The sequence below is a fragment of the Amphiura filiformis genome, chromosome 3 (assembly GCF_039555335.1).
Source record: "Amphiura filiformis chromosome 3, Afil_fr2py, whole genome shotgun sequence".
In the NCBI taxonomy this organism is placed as follows: domain Eukaryota; kingdom Metazoa; phylum Echinodermata; class Ophiuroidea; order Amphilepidida; family Amphiuridae; genus Amphiura; species Amphiura filiformis.
This window is the reverse complement of record NC_092630.1, coordinates 76,581,205-76,604,466: the sequence shown is the minus strand read 5'-3', so window position 1 is coordinate 76,604,466 and position 23,262 is coordinate 76,581,205. Positions and strand designations below refer to the sequence as shown.

General features: G+C 35.8%; 1 protein-coding gene across 1 annotated transcript in view; it reads right to left on the bottom strand.

Moving 5' to 3' along the window:
- LOC140149160 (serine protease inhibitor dipetalogastin-like) overlaps positions 1 to 7,726 on the bottom strand; it is a 41,607-nt gene extending 33,881 nt beyond the window's left edge. The window contains exon 1 of the mRNA XM_072171352.1: positions 7,614 to 7,726. The gene's annotated coding sequence lies outside the window, so the exon portion shown is untranslated. The remainder of the gene's footprint in view (positions 1 to 7,613) is intronic.
- Positions 7,727 to 23,262: the final 15,536 nt, after the last annotated feature.

Here is a 23,262-nt window from a genome sequence, read left to right as displayed (position 1 = left end):
TGGGCATATACTTTGTTATTGTTAATACAACTCTTTTCTGTATACCAACATTACAATTCGTTTTAGTGATTTAGTAACATTATACCAACATTACAATTCGTTTTAGTGATTTAGTAACATTATAAATTTTTTGACTGCATTTTGGCGTTTTCAATGCATTTTAAGCTTGCCGTGGAATTAACGCTGATATCTTGTCATGCTCCTTTCAGAATTTCTATCTGATCGTCGGCTATTGCAAATAACAAAATGTAGATTGGCTCTTAATAAGTATCGTATTCCTCTCGGTGATATAATTACTTTGAATTCCATGTAACAACCCAAAATTTACCTCTGAATTCAGGGTTCAAGGCTGCTTTCGGAAAAGCTGTAGTCTTCGGTGCTGTATTAATATATCAAAAAAAGTACACGAGTCGAGTGGCGACAACGCTTTATACTTCCCGTATTAATGATTACGGCTGTGCCTAATACTATACTTCTTTTTATACGTTGATTGTACAGTGATTGGATGCATAATATGAACTCTATATTATTTTATTTGGTAAGTATGGCTTCAGGTATAGACCCTTTATGCATCTTCCGTGCTTTTCCATTACGTAGGAACTTTACCCACAGGCATGTGCTAATATTACGTAACGCCAGAGATGAATATATTTCTTTGACCACGAGTAGGATGTATTGGTTGGGTGTCCGAGTGGTCTAAGGCGGTGTAATTGATTCGTTTTTGATACTCTGATCGTCACTGGTTCAAAACCTTATTATTATGTCATTTTTTTTCTTATGCTGCTTTATTGTTCCAGCGTATAGAAACTGATTTATATTTCTTGTTGTATTATTTATTTATTTATTTATTTATTTATTTATTTATTTATTTATTTATTTATTTATTTATTTATTTATTTATTTATGTATGCCAATTAAACTGTCTAAAGATCTAGCACTAGCTCCGCGCGTTTTACGCTCGGTGATCTCGCTTCGCGCTCGCCGTCGCCACTTCGCGGCGTGAGCATTCCACGCTAGAAATAGAAATCAGTTTCCAGTGATAAGCATATTCTGACGAGTGTAGGTCGGCTTCGGCTGACTTGCATGAAACAATATTGTAAATAATGCTTTAATAAATCACCAAGTCTATTTTAAATGTATTTATTTATGTATTTATGTATGTATTTATGTATTTATGTATGTATTTATTTATTTATTTATTTATTTATTTATTTATTTATTTATTTATTTATTTATTTATTTATTTATTTATTTATTTATTTATTTATTGCACGGGAGAAATGTGATATGACGGACGTAGCAGTAACTTTATTGATATTGATAATTGCTAGCTTTCGACTATGTCTTCATCAGGCACTCAACTACAAAGAAAATTGATACAGGAACTAAATAATAATAAATAAACCAAAGTAAAAAGGTACGACATGAACATGAAAATGCGTGGCACACAATGAGTGACGGTCGATAAACAAGCAAAAAAAAAATGTACATGTCGGACCAGTGAAACACAGAAATTAAATAAATAATTAAAGTAAAATAAATAAAATTTAATTTCTGTGTTTCACTGGTCCGACATGTACATTTTTTTGCTGCTTGTTTATCGACCGTCACTCATTGTGTGCCACGCATTTTCATGTTCATGTCGTACCTTTTTACTTTGGTTTATTTATTATTATTTAGTTCCCGTATCAATTTTCTTTGTAGTTGAGTTAGAGAATAAACGATAGGAATTTTTATTTTGCCTATCCTCTACCGTATGATAGACGACAGGCAGGTCCAATATTTTGAGTAGTGGATGCCGGCGCAGCCGTTATCCACTACGATAAAAATATTGGACCTGCCTGTCGTCTATCATAGGTAGAGGATAGGCAAAATAAAAATTCCTATCGTTTATTCTCATTCTTAGTCAGCTAAATATTATTTTAATAACTGTAAACAAATTTTTTAAGCAAAAACTAAGTTACCGTCATAAAAACTCCCCTCATTATAAAATGAACGAAACTTGTTTACAACTTCACGTATTCTGTTGTGCGTATTGCTAGCGCGTTTGCGTATTCCGCACTAGTCTACGCATCCAGCGCGATACATACGCGCACCTCTACACGCGTGTTACACATTATCGAGACGCATGATGACGTGGGGTCGTCTACGGCCTGATAAACGGCACCCGAAATCATGCGATTGTCCAATCAGAAATGTGTCTACGAACTAGACCACTCCCACTGACTAAGAATGATGATTGATTGATTGCTACATTAGTTGTAGTTATTGATTTGTTCCGTAAACAGTACGACAGCAACTTAGCTCACTTCCGGTAATTTTTACCGGCGTGACCTTTGCTGTTACGTAACGTAATGTTGCAAATCAGATGGCAAATACAGTTTTTCAGAAAACATCAAAAAAATGGAATACATGAGTGGTTTCTCCCTTCATTTCCATATTGAGCCCATATATAAGATATGAAACATGAGTATGAGGCAAACAGTAACGTGTAAAAGTCCAATTATTGTGGAGAAAATGAATGTTTATTGTGCGCGAAGTAGCCTAAAAAATGAGAAAAAATGCATGTCACGATCACCAAAATGGTTATATCTGCAACTATGCGCCAACGCCGGTCGTATGCTTTTCTGTAATGATAGACATTAGCTAACTTGAGCTTGTATTAAATTTTCAGCGAAAATGATTGGTGGAACAATCGAGTCGTAGGTTGGAAAGTTGCTTTCAAAACGGCTTCACCTCGCAATCGTGCGTGACCATAAGTGACCAGTGTCAGCAGGAAAATTAACAGCCGGCCTTGTCCATATAATCGATTAATAATTGTCAGGATCGTCCAGTTGACTACAGTGATATTTATTTATTCATACAAAATACTGCCCTGTCATACAAAATATCGAAGTCAATATAAAACGTAATTTCAAGCCATTTGACTGAACTTACAAACAGTTTATAAAAGATTATTGTTGAACGAGACACTGAATTAGAAATAACATTGCAAAAGGTACGAGAATAAGTTAGCAGGTTGTGATGGTCTAGTGGCTAAGTCCGTGCCTGAAGTGCCTGAGGTTGGAAGTTCGAACCCTACCATAGTGGGTTTTTTTTTTTTGAAAATATTTATGATATTAGTAAACAACTTTCAGGAAGGGTTTCTGATCATTTGAAGCAGAAATAATGAGGTAAAATGAAAGAAAGCATTTTTTTAATCTGGACCGCTTGTGGTGTTCTATTGAAGATAATTAAAGTTACTCTAGACAACGAAACGCTGATTCCAATTATGTGTATGTCTGGGTATGGTGTAAGAACGGTATAAAAATTACAAATAATATTATGCCAAAATATCAGGTTTGAAATTCGTAAATTATGGCTGACGCTATCTTATTTTTTAATATGTAGGCCTACGCATAAAGAAAAACATTGCAAACGTGTTGCATAGTAATATTTTCAATTGATCATAATACTGACGGGCCTACACCATAGGCCTAACAGAACAAGAAAGAAAAAAAAATCGAAATGCTGTAGGATTCGAACCTTCAACCTCTCGCACTTCAAACCACGGCGTCAACCACTAGACCATCACAACCTGCTGTAACATACTCGTATCTTTTGCAACCTTATTTCTCATTCAGGGACTCGATCAACAATAATATTTTTAAAACTGCTTTTAAGTTCAGTCAAATGAGGTGATATTACTTTTTATATTGACTTCAATATTTTGTAAGTCAATGCAGTATTTTACTTGAATAAAGAAATGTCACTGGAGTCAACTGGACGATTCTGACGATTATTATTCGATATAATGACTGCTATTTTGCTAGTGACACTTGTCACTAACGGGACACGCACGATTGAGACACGGGCCGTTTTGAGAGTAACTTTACAACCTACGACTCGATTGTTCCACCAATCATTTTCGATGAAAATTTCATACAAGCTCAAGTTAGTTAATATCTATCATTACAGAAAAGCATAAGACCGGCGTTTGCTCATAGTTGTAGATATAACCATTTTGGTGATCGTGACATGCAATTTTTCTCATTTTCCTGGCCACTTTGGACATGTTCAAGCTTCTTTATTTTCAATATTATTCAACTTTTACTCGTTTTTTGTTCTTTGCACAAATGTTTGGTATCTTATCCGTGATCATGGTACACAATTTAAGCAAAAAACGACCCGTGTCTCCCATTTCTGGAGCTATTTCGCTAAAACATGTTTGCCGGCCAAATTTTCAACATTTAGTTACGTAACCCGTGTTCACCAACCCGTAAAAAATTTCTATCGAACAAAAGAGGTCACGAAGTTGCCGTCGTACTGTAAAGCGTGCTTCACAACCGCGAGGTACTATAATTGAAGACCGAATCAAAAAGACTAGTTTGCGTCTGACGTCAGGGCAAAGGCGCGACGTGATTGGTTACTGACCTGCGCAGTACGGCATTTTTGGCCTGGTTGACAGGACGTCATACGCAAACTAGTCTTTTCAATTCGGTCTTCAATTATACCGGGTATTATATACTTCATTAATATATTCTTGTTCATTGATTGGTTAAAAGTGGATCACATGACCAAAAATAGTTCTACCATCAGTACTCTTATTCGTATACTATTCCCATGCGGAATATTTTTAAAGACTAGAAAAATTACTGCGGTAAGTTTATTTTGCGCGCGATCTCAGTTAGTCCTTTTCTTATGACTGTGTCTCTTACAAACACCCTCCCTCTGGAATCCAAACTACGGTTCGCTCTCTTCACATCCCTTAAGGAGATATATTCTAAGACAATATATCCTTGAACTGAATATATGTTTGCAGCATAGTTGGCAGATTGATATTCACTGTAACTGTAAATTAGTCATAAAGGCGGTCTAATTTGACAAATTAAAAATTCGTGAATTTAATTGCTGGAATCGGTTATACTGAAAATTTATTTATAATTATGAACGAAGTCTTAAAATGATTTCAAATTTCCTACAGCACAATAAATTATTTTCGTGATTGGTAAACATTCCAATTGTAATAACAAATTAATGAATGAAATGATAAATTTATATATTATATTTGTCAAAATAATTCGCGTAATGCAGAAAAATCAGTCAGTTCTACTGTTTTGTAGCTTTTTGTCTTCATAAGAAAAGACATGATGATATTTTATTGGTGGAAGTGTTTGTCGTGAGCTTCGGATGATTATTTATCGTATCCATCTGTGTAGCACGTGATTATATAGAGATGGATATCCTCTTTGAATCAACCAATCAAACCACAGATCAAAGTCACGAGCATCATGACGTAACCATAGCATGTAACATTAACCTTTCGCTCTTACCTCCCTGGAATGAGTCATTGAAGCTTTCTACACCGCTACTTATACTTTCAATCCCGATCAGCATGATCAGTATCGATTAATAAATACAGAGATGATTAATGCGGATCTGTGACGATTCATAATGAGTCCATTAAACATTTTAAAGAGGACCTGAAGCTGTTCCGGATCTGATTAGCCCATGAAGCGTATAAAGGTAGCTGTAAAGGTGAGCGCATTTCACGCCACGCATTTCTAACGTACTTACACAGTCGAGATTAATCTATATTTCAAAGTACTGTGTAGGTTGGTAAATAATTAGTTGCGCTTCACTTACACTTAGGAAGTTTGATCAGAGTGAACATTCTTCAATTACAGAATAATATATAATTAATATTATGCGATATTCAATTTAATGAATGGAACACAAACGTTCAAGGATATACACATCGACTACTTGAAAATAATATACCAAAAACAACAATACATTAAACTTGTTTTGCAGATAAATTTCGCACAAAAAAGCAATACAGAAAATATAAAACAAACAATTCCTTCGTAGAGAAAAAAAACCATAGTGGACATTAACACCCTTTCATTATTTTAACTGTTCAATATCTGTCCACAGATTTTGAGTTTTGAAACACATTAAATTGTGTATACGGTATGTATGTAACTTACATAATCTGGTTCAAATTTACAATGTAGCCTTTTTATATTAAGGTGAATGAACTTTAATGCAAATCAACAACACAATGTTTTGGCAGTGGAGTCGTCACGTACTTATTTTAAGCAGCATGTTAAAGGTACACTCAAATCAAAAGAGAAGATTTTGTAATATATATAAATTATAACCTGTTTATTGGATGATTTAAATTGACAATTATTATGAATAGGATATGCAAAGGATTTCTATATGGTATAAGCTCTGTCTCCAATGTAACATGAATTTAAAAACAACAATAATGATAATTAAATCAAGCATTAAATTCGATAAATGCATTCCCAGGTATTCTGCCCGGAAATAACAAAACCTGGCACAGATCCTATCCTAAATCCAATTCGCTACCAATTTGCTATTAACGTAGCACTACGGAACTCCTACTTCTTGTTCTACATTAGAAAGTTGAAAGTGTGCCATTTCACAGGCTTGCTGTTTCCTTTGTAAGTGTTATGACCAATTCACAGAATTTTGCCTATAATATACTAAGTATTTGCTCCGGACAGACGCGATTTGAGCATAGCTTTTAAAAAGGCTTGCTTCAATTAACTATAGTTAGTTCAATAGTTACATATATTCAATTAAGCAAGTTAGGAGAAAATGTGGCACAAACAAAGCAAAAGAGGAAGATAAATTGACACAAGCTGTCAGGTGGACCGTAAAATCACCGTATAACAGCTTAAAACAATTGATCGTCGCAATTAGTTATTGCAGCTGATGGTCAATCGCACTTTCCGAAGCTTAATTTGCTCCCAATCTTAATTGGTCTTTTTTGAGATAACAAGCAGTAACTTGGGCATCTTCAGTAGCTCTGTAGTTAAAGCCGTGCATGCGTGGACGTACAAATATGTATATAATGGTAAGTCTATACAGAGACCTACATACAGCATGTACAGGACAGGCCTAGCAACTATTAACTATATAAAATTTAGAACATTCCCTATACTATGATCAGCTCTTAATAAAGTTAATTTTTTTAAACTTCCGTGGTCCGAGCTGTGCGTCTAGCGTAGACGAGCGTGCACACAGAAGAAATAAACAATCACGCTGATTGGCTGATCAACGCACTTGACAACAAGCCGGTTGACCCATTGGTCTTCGGCGCGGCGCGTAGTAGGCGACCTTGTCACTTCTACGCGATCGCAATTCACCAGCGCGTACCCGGACCACGGAAGTAATAAAAAATTAACTTTAGTGAATTATTCGGTTTATGTTAGTGCTCGCGACAATAAAGTCCCAACTTACGCCTGTGTAAATTCACAAATCATGCCTGCGTCACGCGATGCTACGCACTAGTACGCAGATTGACCGGCGAACGAGGTGCTGATGTAAGGATGACGACATTCAATTAGCCAATCGGAACCCACTTCATTCATGATTAAAACTGCGCCAAATTGGGTAATGCGAAATGTCTTTGCTAATCATGCTAATACAAATAGGTGTAATTGAATTTTAGTGTGTTGACATGTGCATCACTGACACGTGACCAATGCTCTCTAATGAAGACATTATTTACAACATAATTTCTCTTACTGTCTTACAACATTGTTTAAAGGTGCATGTTACATCATTAAATCTTAAGTTAAATACATTTACAAGCTTACCTTTTCAGCTGCTTTCACAAGAACTGTCTACACTAACAGCACAATTTTCAATTATAATATATATATATTGTGAGCTAAATCCCATGCAAAGTTAAGGTTACTTTGGGGACAACACCTCCTCCGTAACTATCAACAATGAAACTGTATTTGCCAAATAATCATAAAGCATTTATTCACCAATTTATCTCATTCTCAAACTTTTTGATCCTATATGTGGGTATGGAATGTTATGATCATTGTATTTTAGATGCGGTCACAGGGTAGTAATTGAAACCATCTATAGTAGTATTAACGCCTACATCATTGTTATTGATATCTAGCGATTTGACATGGGAGTCATCAAGATTATTATGAATGAAGAAATAAACATATGACAAATAATATCTATATTATTATGTTCATCAGCTAATAAAAGATATAAAATTATAATTTGTAGAGTTTTTGCTATTTGTCTGACATCAACGACATTTTAAAGGGCCTCAAAGAGATATTCTGTGCAAAATGCCTGACAAAATGTCAATTTGATCAAAATAATTCAATCCTCTTGATGAATCAGCCCAAATAAATCATTCATCCTATTCACAATACCGCTCTTATCTCCGAGTGCCCCTTTAACAATTGCTTACTCCATCACCCAAATAGTGAATATTACACACTTATGCGTGCAATTATTTTCTACAGTTGAAACAGCTCAATAGACTATATATTTGTTTTACACAATCGGCTTAACTTCCTACGTCCTTACTTAACGAAAAGTATACCTGTGATATGTTCACTTCATCGTCATGGTTACTAAAAAGGAGTAACAACAATAACCACATAGTCATGGTATTAAATATGGAAGTTTGGAACAAAACCTCAAAATATGACCAAACAAAGTGTGTATATTAAGTCCATTGTTTATACAACAGTAACACTTTGTTCTCTATACATGCTATAAATAGCAATAAGAGTGTTTTGGGTAAGGTGGTTCAGTTACACCCCCATTTACTTCCGGTAAATCTAGTTTGTTACTCCATTGTTGTTTGTATCACCCAGAGACATAAAGAGACAGAGACTGAGGGACTGTGAGAGAGAAAGAGATTATAGTGAGTGTGAGGGAGGGATATGTTGAACTTGAAGTAGCATTATAAGTTTGCTGAATGCTTACAGAAGAAACTATTACAAATTGCATGCTGAAACCTTATTCTTGTTATATAGTATACGCTGGAGGATTAAAATGACACAATAAATTCAGGTGTCAAATACCCGGGCAAATACCGGAGGGGTATTACTTTAATCGAACAAATTAGTCTATTTCTCTTTTATGATTTGTTCTTTATCTAAACATGCTAAAATATACAGACAATAAAATACCCACAAAATTTGCACAGAAACCACAGATGAAATAATAATGCGGTAGAATGTACATCTTTACCTTTAGTTAACCTCAGTCCCGCAAATATATAAACCCCATTTGAAGTGTGGTAAATTTAGGGAACCCAATCGACATTACCCGAGGGTAGTGAGTGGGCAACTAAAAATGCAGTATTGTTTAAAATGGTAAACAGTGGTATAAAGACAGAGCGATGTGGGTAAAATACTGACAAGCGTGTGTAAATGTAATAAAAGCATGGAATAAAAGTACTTATGATATCTGAACAATCCCGTATTCCAAAATCAAACTTCCGTCGGAGATAGGACTAAAACTTCTTTGGAATATATTGCGAAACTCCTAATGAACTATCAATGCGTAGGTTGCTTGGGTCGAAATCATCTGTGATGATAAGTAGGTTTTTAAATATTAAATCCAAAGGTTCTCTAAACATTTAACAGATTGAAAACAGACAAAGAGACAGACATGTAGACAACTTTTCTGACATGTTTATTATCATTATACGGACTCTTCACTTAGAGTTCAAAGAACAAATTATCACAGAGTGGAGGTGATTGCTCTTGAGACCAAATGTAAATGTTTGCTGCAAAGTTAGATGGACCATGGAAGTACAAGTACGAGTCTTTATCCACAATCATCAACAGTATGAGGGAGTGATGAGATACAACAAGCAAATAACGAGGTTATTTTAACAATACAAATCAATTATAAACGTATTTTGGCATTAAAGAAGGGTTTGCAATCTGGTACTCTAATCCACTAATGTAGACAATATAGAACATAATATTTAAAAGAATAAGTATATTATCTGTCTTGTCTCAGCGTCAAGTTGAGAGTAACGCCACTGGATTTGCTGTTGCAGATTCGAATCGCGTATACACGCGTAGGAAGTTGATTTGTCCAAACGACGTAACCGCGTTAGCGCACTGTTTCGAATCTGCCATAGCGAAATCGACTTTGGATGAGACAGACTATAGACACAGTGGCGTAGCTAGGGGAGGGGGCAAAGGGGGCAGCTACACTCCCACCTGTGAAAAGTCTTGCCACCCCTTTCTCCCCCCCATCTGTGGGATGCTGGTATATTGGTTTGTAAACAGATTGAAGCAATTTTGAGATTTGACCCCAGCAAAAACTACATTTCCACCAAGTATATTTTAGCATACTTTGGTATGATATTCGGGGAACATCTCTGAACATCATAACAGCGAAAAATATTCTGTTCAAATTAGTGAACACCACTAATTTGTTTAGATTGACTAGACTGTAAAGTAGTTTACACTAAAACAACATGCTTTCTACTTTTAGAGTAGTACCTATTATGATGTCTGGACAAAAGATTAAAATCACCTATTGCATCCGAACAGCTTTTTTAAGTTTCGAGGTCACCGTTAACACTCTGGACTGTTGGGGCACATGTCCAATTGATGGGACGCACAATACATTTTAATTATGATAATGATGTGTACAATAAATGACCACTAATGCGACTAATTGTTGGTACTTTGTGTACTTCTATTCGCCATAGAAGTAGTGATGTAGATTAATCACTATTCGCAGTCGAAGTGTCGTAATAATGGGATTAATTCACATAGCAATAGATAAATATAATTTTTGAATAGATCGCCCTGCACTACAACGCTTACGCAGTACCTATGCATTGAACCATAGTTGTCAAAGAAATGCTGATCACTCGCACCTGTAAGATTAGTATCTTTGAAAAGAATGGTGTTGTATTCAATCTATGATTGCAGACATACACAGGTGATGAGTGCAAACTGCTTGTAGTGCAAGGCAATCTATTTCAAAATTGTAGTCATTGCTATGGTAGTTAATCCGATTATTACTTCACTTCGACAGCGAATAGCAATGGCTAACAAAGGTAAGGGACTGGTATATCGATATGCTTGAGCAAACTGTACACAACTACTATCCTGTTCAATAGCCTTATTGTGATGTGGCGGGAGCTTTAAAACCACGGGCCCTGAACAAATATGATGCCCGTGCATACTGCCAGGCAAAAAACAATGGAAATTGTGATGATGCGCGCGCATACTGCCAGGCAATGACGTCAGTAGTCAACTCATCTATAGACGAATCTCATTGCACGATTCCTACACCTCAATGGCAGCCATAGATGGGTCCCCGTAGTGTATATCCCACTTGAAATCTGAAATAATGCGTCCTTGGCGGGAATTTAAAATGCAAAACTGCATCATCACCCAGAGGATGATTTAAGCACTTCCCACCACGCCACTGTGTTGACTTGCGGTTAGCACAGCTGTGTGAGTGAACATGACACGACTGCTCTCACATTGCATTGACGGCCATGGTTAAATTTGAATTTGGACTGATATATTTACAATAAAAACGCATTCACAATGCTGGTCGATTTCACATTTTATGTTACCTACAGAAGGTGTGAATTATCCTTCATGCATACATCACTTTAGATCTGAAATCGACCAACTAATAATGACACACGCACAATTCTTAAACAACGTCTTTTGCACAGAATTCAATGGGATTTGAAAAGTAAAGTGGCAGTTGAAACTCTGGTGATAACACGTTTGCAGTGCATGATGGGGCTTCCTTAAATCATCCTCTGATCATCACCCGTGTTACACGTAGACAATAGAATGATGAAAGTTTACAACACAATTCAAAATAACATCGATTTTTAAGAGGCTTTACAGACCCATTCAGTGATCCCAGTGCAAGTGTTAAAAAAATAAAATTGTTTATAAATTGCTTAGAAGTGACGGATAAGTCATTCAAATTGTCATTTGGTATTTTTGAAATGACAAATATATGCCAAAAAACGACGAAAGCAGCAGTACTGACGAAGTTGAAGCCCCATTCAAATACATGTAGCTAATTTAGAAATGTCTTATTTTGTCTTAAATACATGGCTTTTGGCTGAACCACTCACAGGCTACGTTAGCACATCTATGACAATGACAAAGGTACCAAAATCTGAATTTTGATGATTTTTACGATCGTCCGGATGAACAAATCACTGAATGGGCCTTTAATCCACCCAATTGGGCAGTCACAACACCAGATTGGTGCGCCGGGTACCCAGTCATGGTCGACTAAATTCTGACCATCACTTGGCTCGTGGGATTCGTCTATAAATGAATCCAACGGATGAAGTGATGGTCAGAATATATTCGGCCATTACTGGGTCCCCTCCGCACCAAACTGGTGTTGTGACTGCCCAATTGGGTGATCCTATTATATTATCCGGTGCGGTAAAAGGGGACGTAACTAATTTTACGTCTCCAGTAGAACTACCCTAATGGTCGTGAGTAACGCACAACTGTACAGCTCAACTGATCATACTTTTCCTACATTCGACCTTGCATGATTTTTGAGTTGACACAGTCATGAAAATAACTATAGATGGTCCTGTGTCGCAACCTGGGGTACCTTTGTGTTACATAGTAAAAAAAAATGAAATGGTTCAAACATTTTACCTACACATCTCATTTGAAGTGGTTCATCCTTCTGAGCATTTTGACACCTTTTTTATGGAAATCGGTTAAAAAATGAGAGAGTGCGGGCAAAAACAATCACAAAGTAGGGAGGATGTAACCCCACCTCTTTTTTCCACATTTACAATCATTCTGAGCAAGTGTTGGCCTTTTAAATGAAGTTCTGTATTTATTTACTTGGTTTAGATGTCTGGGAGTTCATTTAGACATTTTTTTACTAGATTCAAATTTTTAAAGGGGTTTTAAATCAAATTTACAATATGAATCCCTCGCCCTAATCCTCCTCCCCGTAATCCTCAGCCACCCTTGGCACATTTCATGCCAAACGTCATAAGAAAATAATTGAAAAATATTTTAAAACTGGATAAAAACATGAGTAATATAGAATAAATTAGCCTCAATTTAAGACCTAATTGAATCTTCTAAGTGAAGGAATACTCAAGAGACAGTGTTTTGAAATCCAAACTGCACATCAAAATGTAACAAAGCCATCCTTTTGGGTACCCCAGTATATGGCACAGGATCAGATACTTGACAGGCCATTGGTAGCCCAGTTCTGAACCTTTTCATTGATCATTCATAACAATAGGTATCTGATGGATCAGTGAAGATAAGAAGGGATTATAATATATCCGTAACCTTGATATTATAGTACATCTCGAGGAAAAAGTGCAATGGACATGTTTTCATTTTATGTTTCAAATATCCCGCGCATGAAAATTGAGTATTTAACCCAAAATGGAAAATGGAACAATTTATTGAAATCTGTTTTAACAGATTTTTTTGACATCTTTTTCTGCACTGTATTATACCTAAATTAAGAAATTTGATAAATATTCAAAGAAAATATAGGTCATCAAAAAAATGTTGATTTTTACGCATTTTGGGGCAAAAAAGGAAAAATAAGCAAAAATATCAAAATCTGTTTTAACAGCTTCATTCATCAAGTCATAACAAACGGCCTACATGCTTAATTTCTAATAAAATATTGAAATTGTGAAAAATATAGGTATTTATTGATTTTCATGTTTTTCTTGCAAATATGCTAATAATATGCAAATTATGAAATTGCAAAATAAAGTTTCTACATAGCATACATCTTTCAAGTGTGATGTTCAAAATGACAGACATCAAAAAGAGATTCGATGAAATGTAAAGGTGTAGTAAAAATTTTGGCATGGACTGTCTGGTTAGGCAAAGTACGGTAAGTTGAGCTGTACGACTGGCGTAGTTTACGCGACATAAGTTGAGTCTGCTTGATACACTTCACAAATATCGAAAATTTATCAGATTCATTTAGCTTTGATGCTATAAAAAATATATGTTCATCAATATTAATGAATTCTTCTGTCGTGGCACTAAGAAACGGCTTGTTTGGTCTTGTATTGACTCATTGAAAACATGTTTGCATATTATGAACATATTGATTAATGGAATAATGTTGCGAAGGAAATGTCAAAAACAGAGAAGTTATTAATTAACTTAATCAGTGATTAAAGCTCGCAATTTTCATCACTGCAAATTTCGATTGGACTTATTCGATGACACTTTAATGACCTCCTAAATATTTTTCAATTTGATCAATGACGTCAATTAGAAAAAGTTCATTTAACACATTACGTTTTGGTTGTATTTTGTAGGTAAAACAGGCATTTTTTAATGCCAAATACCAGTTTCTCGTTCAATATCACTTCCTTTTTTAAGGATTCTGAAATTATACTATTTTTCTCTCTCTCTCTCTCTCTTTATTTCTAGAACCCTTCTCTCTATTCTGTATGTCGAACCTGAGACCTTTTTATTCTAAGCATGTATTGGCAATGGATTTGCATAAACATTCTAAAGCTGGTTTTGTATTAATCAACCACTCAGTTCAATCAAATAAAAAGATTTTACAAATATTTAGTAATTCTTAAAAGTTTCTTCATTTTAATAAAACCCTTCTACGTTTTAATAAATATGTCATCATATAACTTTCAAGAGCATTTGAAGAATTAATTGATGAATATGAAAGATTCGTATTCGGTAAATGACGCAAAGAGAACTATTTATAGAAGAGCAAAGTTCTGGAAGTTAAACAGTATACATGTATTTTACACCTCATTCATATATTTTCCTCGACTAGTCGTACTATATACCTCAGGCCTCAACTCGTTAAATGACAGTACCCCAAATAATAGAACATTATAATACCCTATAAGTACACATTCATGACACTAGATGACTAAGGTATTTGCCGGTAGAGATGAGTTCATTATGACATCAATAGCTATGGCCAAAATGGCTGCTTGCTTGAACCTTTTGTAAAAATGTAAAATATTAATTTTACACATTATCACTGACATTTGTGGAATAGCTGTCCTTCGACAATTTTTAAAGATACCCTATACTCGTTTCTCAAACGTCATTTTAAAAAAGCGACTGCATTGAGGCTGACGAAATATTGAGATAAAATCACTCATTACGAGGAAGGTGTTTAGCACAACTTTCAATAGAGGCCCTGCATGAAATTATCGATTGGCTCCAAACAAAGGATTTGAGCCGGTATCCTTCACCGTAGTTATGGCGGAGTGCAGTCCATTCAATCAAATGTTGTCATCAACCTATTTGATCGTAGTGCAGGGTTATATGTGTGAGACGAACTGTCACGGTAGATTGCAATCATGCTTTTGTTGAATGCATTTGAGTAGTCCGCCATATTTACGGGATGATACGTCACATACAAGGCCTCTATACAAATAATAAACCACTCATTACTTCATATTATTTGTCATGAATATACATTACACAATTAAATATCGTATAATACGCATACTAATGCTTCTGTCACACTACACCGAATAGGTCTTCCGTACAAGAAACGGATGGTATTTTAGTAAATCCGTTGTTGTTCGTCAATGATCGTTTTATGTTCTTTTTATGTCCTGCTATCATCCGCCAAATGCGTTTCGTGTTAGGTGATGTTCGTTAAGTCCGTCGGTAAGTTTTGTGCATGCACAAAACTTGAAACGGAGTGTACCGAATACACATGTTCGGTATTTATCCGATGTGTGTACGTATGGTGCTGCATATTGCCGGAGTTTGTTCGTTCTCCTTTCGTTCATGTTTGTTCTTTGTTCGTTGCACTCGGCCCGTGTTCGTTGCAAATACGTTCCTGTGAGGCCTTCACCACCGGATAGCATATTTTTGCATTCGGTGATGTACGTTGACCCAGACCGTGTTAGTGTCACACTACACCGGATCGGTCTTCCGTATAAAAACGGATGGTATTTTAGCAAATCCGTTAGTGTTCGTCAATGTTCGTTTTATGTTCTTCATATGTCCTGCTATTATCCGCCAAATGCGTTTCGTGTTAGGTGATGTTTGTTTAGTCCGTCGACAATACGTTTCAAGTTTTGTGCATGCACAAAACTTGAAACGGAGTGTGCCGAATACACATGTTCGGAAGTTGTCCGATGTGTGTTCGTACTGTTCTGTATAATACCCTGGGTTTGTTCGTTATTCTTTCGTTTATATACCGCAGGTGTTTGCAAGGTTTCGCAGGCGCTTGTGCCGGATGTAGGCCTATGGCGAACATGTGCATCGATCATGGGGGGGGGACTTTCTGAAGGGTGTGTGACGCAGTATCATATTGCCCCAGTACTTTAGTGACTGACAAGAAGAAAAAGGGGAAAGGAGAGAAAAAGAAAAGAAAGTGAGAAAAATTGAAGAGAGAAGAGAAGAGAAAAGTTAAATTGCACGTAATTTAGTAGGACCATGCATGTAAGTAGTATTGAGGGAGGGGCACTTTCTGAAGGGTAGAGGACGCAATATCAAATTCCTACCAGTTTTAGTGATTGACAAGAAAGAAAAAAGAAGAGAAAACATGGAAAAGGTTAAATTGTACGTTATTGAGTAGGCCCAGGATAGTATATAGTAAGCCTAAGTATAGGCCTGTGATTATTATAGGCAGTGCTTAAATGTGGTTCCTTGGTCCAAAAGCCTGTGAAAAAATACTGCCGGCCCGTCAAAATGTAGGGCCCGTGACATTTTGTCACAAAAATCAGTATTAAGACGGACTTAGGTCTATAACTGACTTTAATATATCAATCCATGCATGTATTACCTGAAATTACGAGTCTGAAGTCTTATCTAAGTGATGTCAGTGGATCAGTGTAACATTTTAAATTTTGCAAATTCAGTTCGGGCCTTCTTTGTTTTTTGTTTAAGGCAATAATAGTGTAAAAATGATGCACCAAAAACAATTTTCCAAATTTTCCATTTTTAAAACTAAATTTCTACACAATAGGCCTAGGCCTAATAATGTAAACAGGCCCTACAGTCCCCATGCAAATGGCTTCAATTGGACCTTCGTTTTCAAAAATGGACAAGTCTTCCTTTTTGCTTCTGCTATGGACATCCACGTGTTATTTTTAAAATAATTGTTTATATTATACAATAATCATAATGGTGAAAACTTTTCAATGGCTTCAATTAGGCTTTCGTTTCACCAATTTGCGGCTGTTTCAAACTAAAATAGTACCCAATAATAGTGCTAAAATTGATCCAAAAAATGACAAATGGCTTCAATTGGGCCTTCATTGTCCAAAGGTTTCTCACGTCTATTGCCCCTGGACGCTGGTTGCCCTGATATATTAGATTTGTAGCCCTTTTGTACTTATTAGCCAATATTTGACCATTTTCGTCAAAGTTTTCCCCCTTAAAAGTTGTCTTTCCCCACTTTGTTCACCCTCTGAAAAAGTGCTTGCTACGTCACTGCCTCTAAGGGTCAAAACCCTCTCAAACACCCTCTCCTCCCCCACTTTTCTGATAGGGTGGACGTCCCTGTTGGTGCCACATGCCACGGATTCGCCGGTCATTTGTCGGACGTTGAACGATTGAATATAAAACGCCTGCAGGATTATTAGCGGCCACAACGCATAGAGAGACGAACGGGAATCGGACCCCAAATCCGGACATTTGTAGGACGTTGACCCCAAATCCGGTCATTTGTCGGACGTTGAACGATCGAATATAAGACGCCTGCAGGATTATTAGCGGCCACAACGCATAGAGAAACGAACGGGAATCGGACCCCAAATCCGGTCATTTGTCGGACGTTGAACGATCGGATATAAGACGCCTGCAGGATTATTAGCGGCCACAACGCATAGAGAGACGAACGGGAATCGGACCCAAAATCCCACCGAATCTTCTGCCGGACTGGTGATTTTTCCACCGAATAAAATATTTTTGTATTCGGTGATGTACGTTGATCCAGTCCGTCGTAGTGTGACAGACCTATAAAACATTTAAATCTTGTCTACATGTTACACTGCTTTTATCCTCTAGCAATTAGTGAAATTAATGTCTGCCACTTTTGCCGAATACATACATGTGTCAGAACGTTATTTGCATTTCATGTTTCAAAATGCGTTATTACAGATATAATAATTGGTCTCATTTGTTTGTTCCATAATATTAATGAATATCTAAAAAAAAGTGTCATATTAGCATCAAATAATTAGTTCTATTCTACGAGTTATATATGAAACATAATCTCCTCGGTAGGGTCATCATGTTAATAGAATAGTTAATGTATTAGATAATGTGTCGTTGACGTCAAATGAAACCATTTTGAATACGGAAACAGGAAACACTTAGCACCTTATTTTAATACTCCTTGCTCATTAATACTTCTTAATACCCTTTACTTATAATGGTGATCATAGTTTTTTACACCCTATATTTTCAAATTTGTTTCTTGCAGCAAAAAGAAGGCTCGCCATAAGTCGAAATGAGTATACCAGGTACAATTATTTCATATGGTCTTGAGTAATAAGCCTATTCCTTATTGGAACTTACAAGATTATCAACGATGAACTCTTCTTGGTCTAACACTTCTATTTACTTTGTTAACCCAAAGGGAGGTAATGTTGAACTCTTTTTGAGATTGCGTTTCCTTAACTTGCTATCAGAGCAGGCTAATATTTAATATTCATCATTGTGGCCCCAAAATGGACAAGTTTCCGTGATATGAAAGGCAGACGATTAAGGTTAGCAACTCTTCTAAACAGTTGCGATTCGGTAGTTCACAGCATCTTGCGAATGGTGGTGAGCTTTGACAAAAATTGCATTGATCATGTCATAGCGAGTGTGTTGAAGAATTAAAATACCACAAATATGCTTTTGTAGGTCCTGTGGTTCTTGAGTTATGTTGTAAAGAGGTCTGAAACAAAAACACTTTTGTAAAACGTACATAACTCATTAACAACAATAAATCAAGCAAGTTTTCAAAGCATATGATTTGTAGAATGAACTTTTCAAAACATGGAAGTGTTATTTTTCAATAATATATTGATTTAGACAATGAAAATCGATTTTGTTTTTTGCTGCTTCGACCAATAAGTGTAAAATTTTGGCGCAGAATAGTTATATAGCGGTATGGGTTCGAGTCCCTTTTCTACCAACTAGTTTCCATTTTGAAAATGTCATTTGAGGGAAATGTGGCTAGGCAAATTTATGTATGGCGTTGATTGGTGTGTTTTTGTGCCTTCTTCTATGGACTTATTTGATTAGGCTTGTAGCAGCTATGAATTTATCAGTATCTCTAGAACATCTCGTGGGACAAATGACATTAGTCGAGGCAAAATCTTAAAAACATTATCTATACTTCACATAAACTTAGGTAGAATGGTCATTTAATATGAACAGGTGTGTATGAAGAAGAAGGTAACATTTTCCTATATTGATAAGATTCAGCAATGTTAGATGAAAGAAAAGAAAAATTAAGAAGGCATAATTTCTGCTTTGACTGTTACACGTGGGATAAATACAAAGTCTGACTTCCATATAAGACATGTCAGGTATCATGTAGAAAGCGGCCTGTCTTTTCCAAGACATAATACAATATGAAAGGCAGACGATTTGCGAATTTGCGATTTGGTAGTTCACAGCATCTTGCGAATGGTAGTGAGCTTTGGCGAAAATTGCATTGATCATTTCATAACGAGTGTGTAGAAGAATTCAAATATCACAGATATGCTTTTGTAGGTCCTGTGGTTCTTGAGTTATGTTGTAAAGTCTGAAACAACACCACTTTTTTAAAACGTACATAACTCATTAACAATAATATATTGATTTAGACAATGAAAATCGATTTTGTTTTTGCTGCTTCGACCAATAAGTGTAAATTTTTGGCGCAGAATAGTGTTTCCTTTTTGAAAATTTCATTTTAGGGAAATGTGGCTAGGCGAATTTATGTATGGCGTGGATTGGTGTGTTTTTGTACCTTCTTCTATGGACTTATTTGATTACGGCTTGTAGCAGCTATGAAGGTATCAGTATCTCTAGAACATGTCGTGGGACAAGTGACATTGGTCGAGGCAAAATCTTAAAAACATTATTTATCCTTCACATAAACTTAGATAAAAAGTCGTTTATGAAGAGGAAGGCAACATTTCCCTACATCATTGTACATTGATAAGATTCAACAATGTTAGATGCTTGAAAAGAGAAAAGAAAAGAAAAATTAAGAAGGCTTAATTTCTGCTTTGACTGTTACACGTGGGATAACTACAAAGTTATACTTCCATATAAGACATGTCAGGTATCATGTAGAAAGGGGCCTGTCTTTTCCTAGACACCCTAACAGTGTGAGTCAAGTTCATGTCATTAATCTATTTCTGTCTCTCAAAGGCTATGTTTGTGTGGGTTTGCGCAGGTGAAGCACCCATTATTAACTAATGATCTTTTTTAATACGATCACAGATAAGCTGACATGATCGCGTAAAGGATAGGAGTAATCTGATAAATCACCTGCAGGTTGTACAACATTTCCTTCATATCAGTTCTACATATTATTACTATTATCTTGTGTAAAATAATACAATGTATTAAAACATTTACGTTGAATAGGTTGAGATTAACTTTAGCAAACCACGTCAATAGCACACAGTCATGATGACAACATACATTTGTATATTTCGCTATCAACATTTTTTTAAATCTATTCTCAGATAATTTCTAGACCGTGAAATTAGCCTTATTCAAAATAACATCGTCATCGCTCTAAAATAAATTATAACAAGTGGTACACTATGGTAAAACTATAAAAATAAAATGTTTCAATAAAGTATACTTACCAAAATTGTTCTTAGATACATTCCAGCTAGTACCCACCTACGCCATTTTCAGTTTGAAGCGTTTGCTATTTTTAACTAGCCAGCCTATAGAGGAAATAGGGACGATTTAGCGACTTTGTGTACAAAAAAGTAAGTGGGATATTTTTAGAAATTCGTATATAGTTAATCACCACAAAAAGCAGACAAATGTTGCTTTTTGATGTCATGTGATTAAACGATTGGCATTCAAGACCGGAAATGCTAAAAATAGGAATGTAATGGTTTTAACTTTAAAGGGACAATTTCATAATTAACAAGATGACCGGGTGGGTTAATTTTATCACTGCTTGCGTCAGTATAATATAACTTGTAAGGCCCTAGTTCAATGTCATGACAAGATTCAAGTTTATGGTAAGCTTCACATTTGCATATTAAATACCGTATGTGATTTAATATTTGACCAAACTTAATCATTTTCGTGATCATGAGTAGATAATAATATAAGGCACATAAGAAAATCGAGAAGCTTATGTGACATTTGCCTAGCATTAGTCTTCGTTTACTCTTCAGGTAATTATTTATTCAAATAATTCAAGGTCGTCCACAGATATCGTTCTAATTTTTTAGTCTTAATTTATATCTAACGTTCTTCATATAGAATATTGATGGATTAAATATGATTGGAAGCCTACATAGTTTTATTTTACACATGATCAAAATTTGGTGTTTAATGGATTCTGCTTCTGACGACAACCAGTTTGAAAGATAATTGTACCTGCCCTCTATTAGCATTGGGCAACTCAAAATAGCTGGAATGTTATATTAAGACTTATTAGTCCTCTGCTCATGCTTAAAACAAAACAGTTTTACGTATCTGTGACGTGCCGTTATAGGAACTTTACAATTATTAAGGTCGAAAGTCATTATTGGGGTTCAACATGAGTCAAAACCCCGTTTTGTTACCTGGTAACATGCGAGAAAAAGGTCAATGCCCATTGAATCCTGTATAATTGATTCACGATATTGGGTGTTTCTCGAATGTTATTAGAAAATACCTATTGCTTCTCTGCTCACAATGCTTTAGAAAACACCCGTTGTAGGTCGAACTTCGAAGGTTTCACTAATGGGATTCAACAGGAGCCAAAATCCCTTGTTTTGTTACTTGGTAATGCGTGAAAAGGGTCAATGCCCATTAAATCCTCTATAGACGAATCCAATTTCACGCATTCCTACACCTCAATGGCAGCTATAGCTGGATCCCTTTCGAGTCCATTCCACCTAAAATGTAAAATGATGCGGCCTTGGCGGGGATTTTAAACTGCATTCCATCACCCATGTTATACGTAGACAATAGAATGATGAAAGTTTACAACACAATACATTATAACATCGATTTTTAAGTGGCTTTAATCCACCCAATTGGGCAGTCACAACTCAAGTTCGGTGCCGCGGGGACCCAGTAATGGCCGAATGAATTCTGACCATGACTTGGCTAGTTGGATTCGTCTATAGCTGATTCCCGATCCCGAGGTTTCCGGTACTTTAGTGATTATGTGCACTCTTTCTAATTTTGCATAATGTGTTAGGTGTAGCTGATTGTGAATGGTCATTTGACTACGTTCGCTAAATCACTGAACTGGAAAACTGCAATGTGTTCCATAGGATATATTATGACGTTTATTATAAAAGATCATAGAGGTTGTATAACCTTTTGTTTATTTGAATGATTATTGCATGTTGAAAAAGTTGATCCTATAATGATTATGTTAGAAATTTTAACATGAACATTTTCAGGTGTTGACCCCTGCACAGTGTCAACACCCTGTATTATAAATATTTTTTCCATACAGCTCAATACTCCGTTGAAATCAATATTCTATTATTGACCCAGATAAAGAAAGTTTACATATGCATTGTGTTATAGGACTTGCACCTGGAACTTAACTGAATGGGCTAAACGTGTTCCTTTATACCTATAAAGTATAATTGTAATTCTCAAAATTAAATATATCACAATTTTTACTTTGGATTTCAAAATATTTACTTATAAAATGCAGTAAAAGATATCGACAGCAAGCTGCAAGGCCCCGCTAATTAGTGTATTGCTTTTCGAGTTAGTGTATTGGAAACAAAACCCTGGTTTTACCTGAAAACAAATCGATTTGCTTGTAATAGAAACATCATATGGGGTACTAGACCATGCACAAATCGTAATAATGTGTAGAATATAGAAACTCTGTGGTGTATCTCATATGATAGTCATGGTATGCTTAGCCTGAGTCGCTCGGCCTATCTCGAACAAAATCGCCATGCGTAGCTTTTGAAAAACGAGAGGATTCGCTGTACTATCACGGCAATTTTTGACACGAAGATATAGGGATGATGACGATGTGCCCTGTGGAGTCCAAAAGGTGACCTTGAAACTTTCTTTTATAACTCTAGAATGATGCATCTTCAGTTGGGTAATATATTTAACTACTAGTATATGCCTACTTTTTAATCCTTATGAGGAAAACTTATGAGTAAAGGCTCTACATAATCTTGGCAAGTTTTAATTGGACCTCTGTTTGAACATTAAGGCAAGTCGGAGCCTTCAGGTCATATTTTTCGAGTTTCGGTTATTTTGCAATGATAGAGTTTATTTTGCAGTTGATCTTCTAGAAAATTATTCCAGGAAGCCA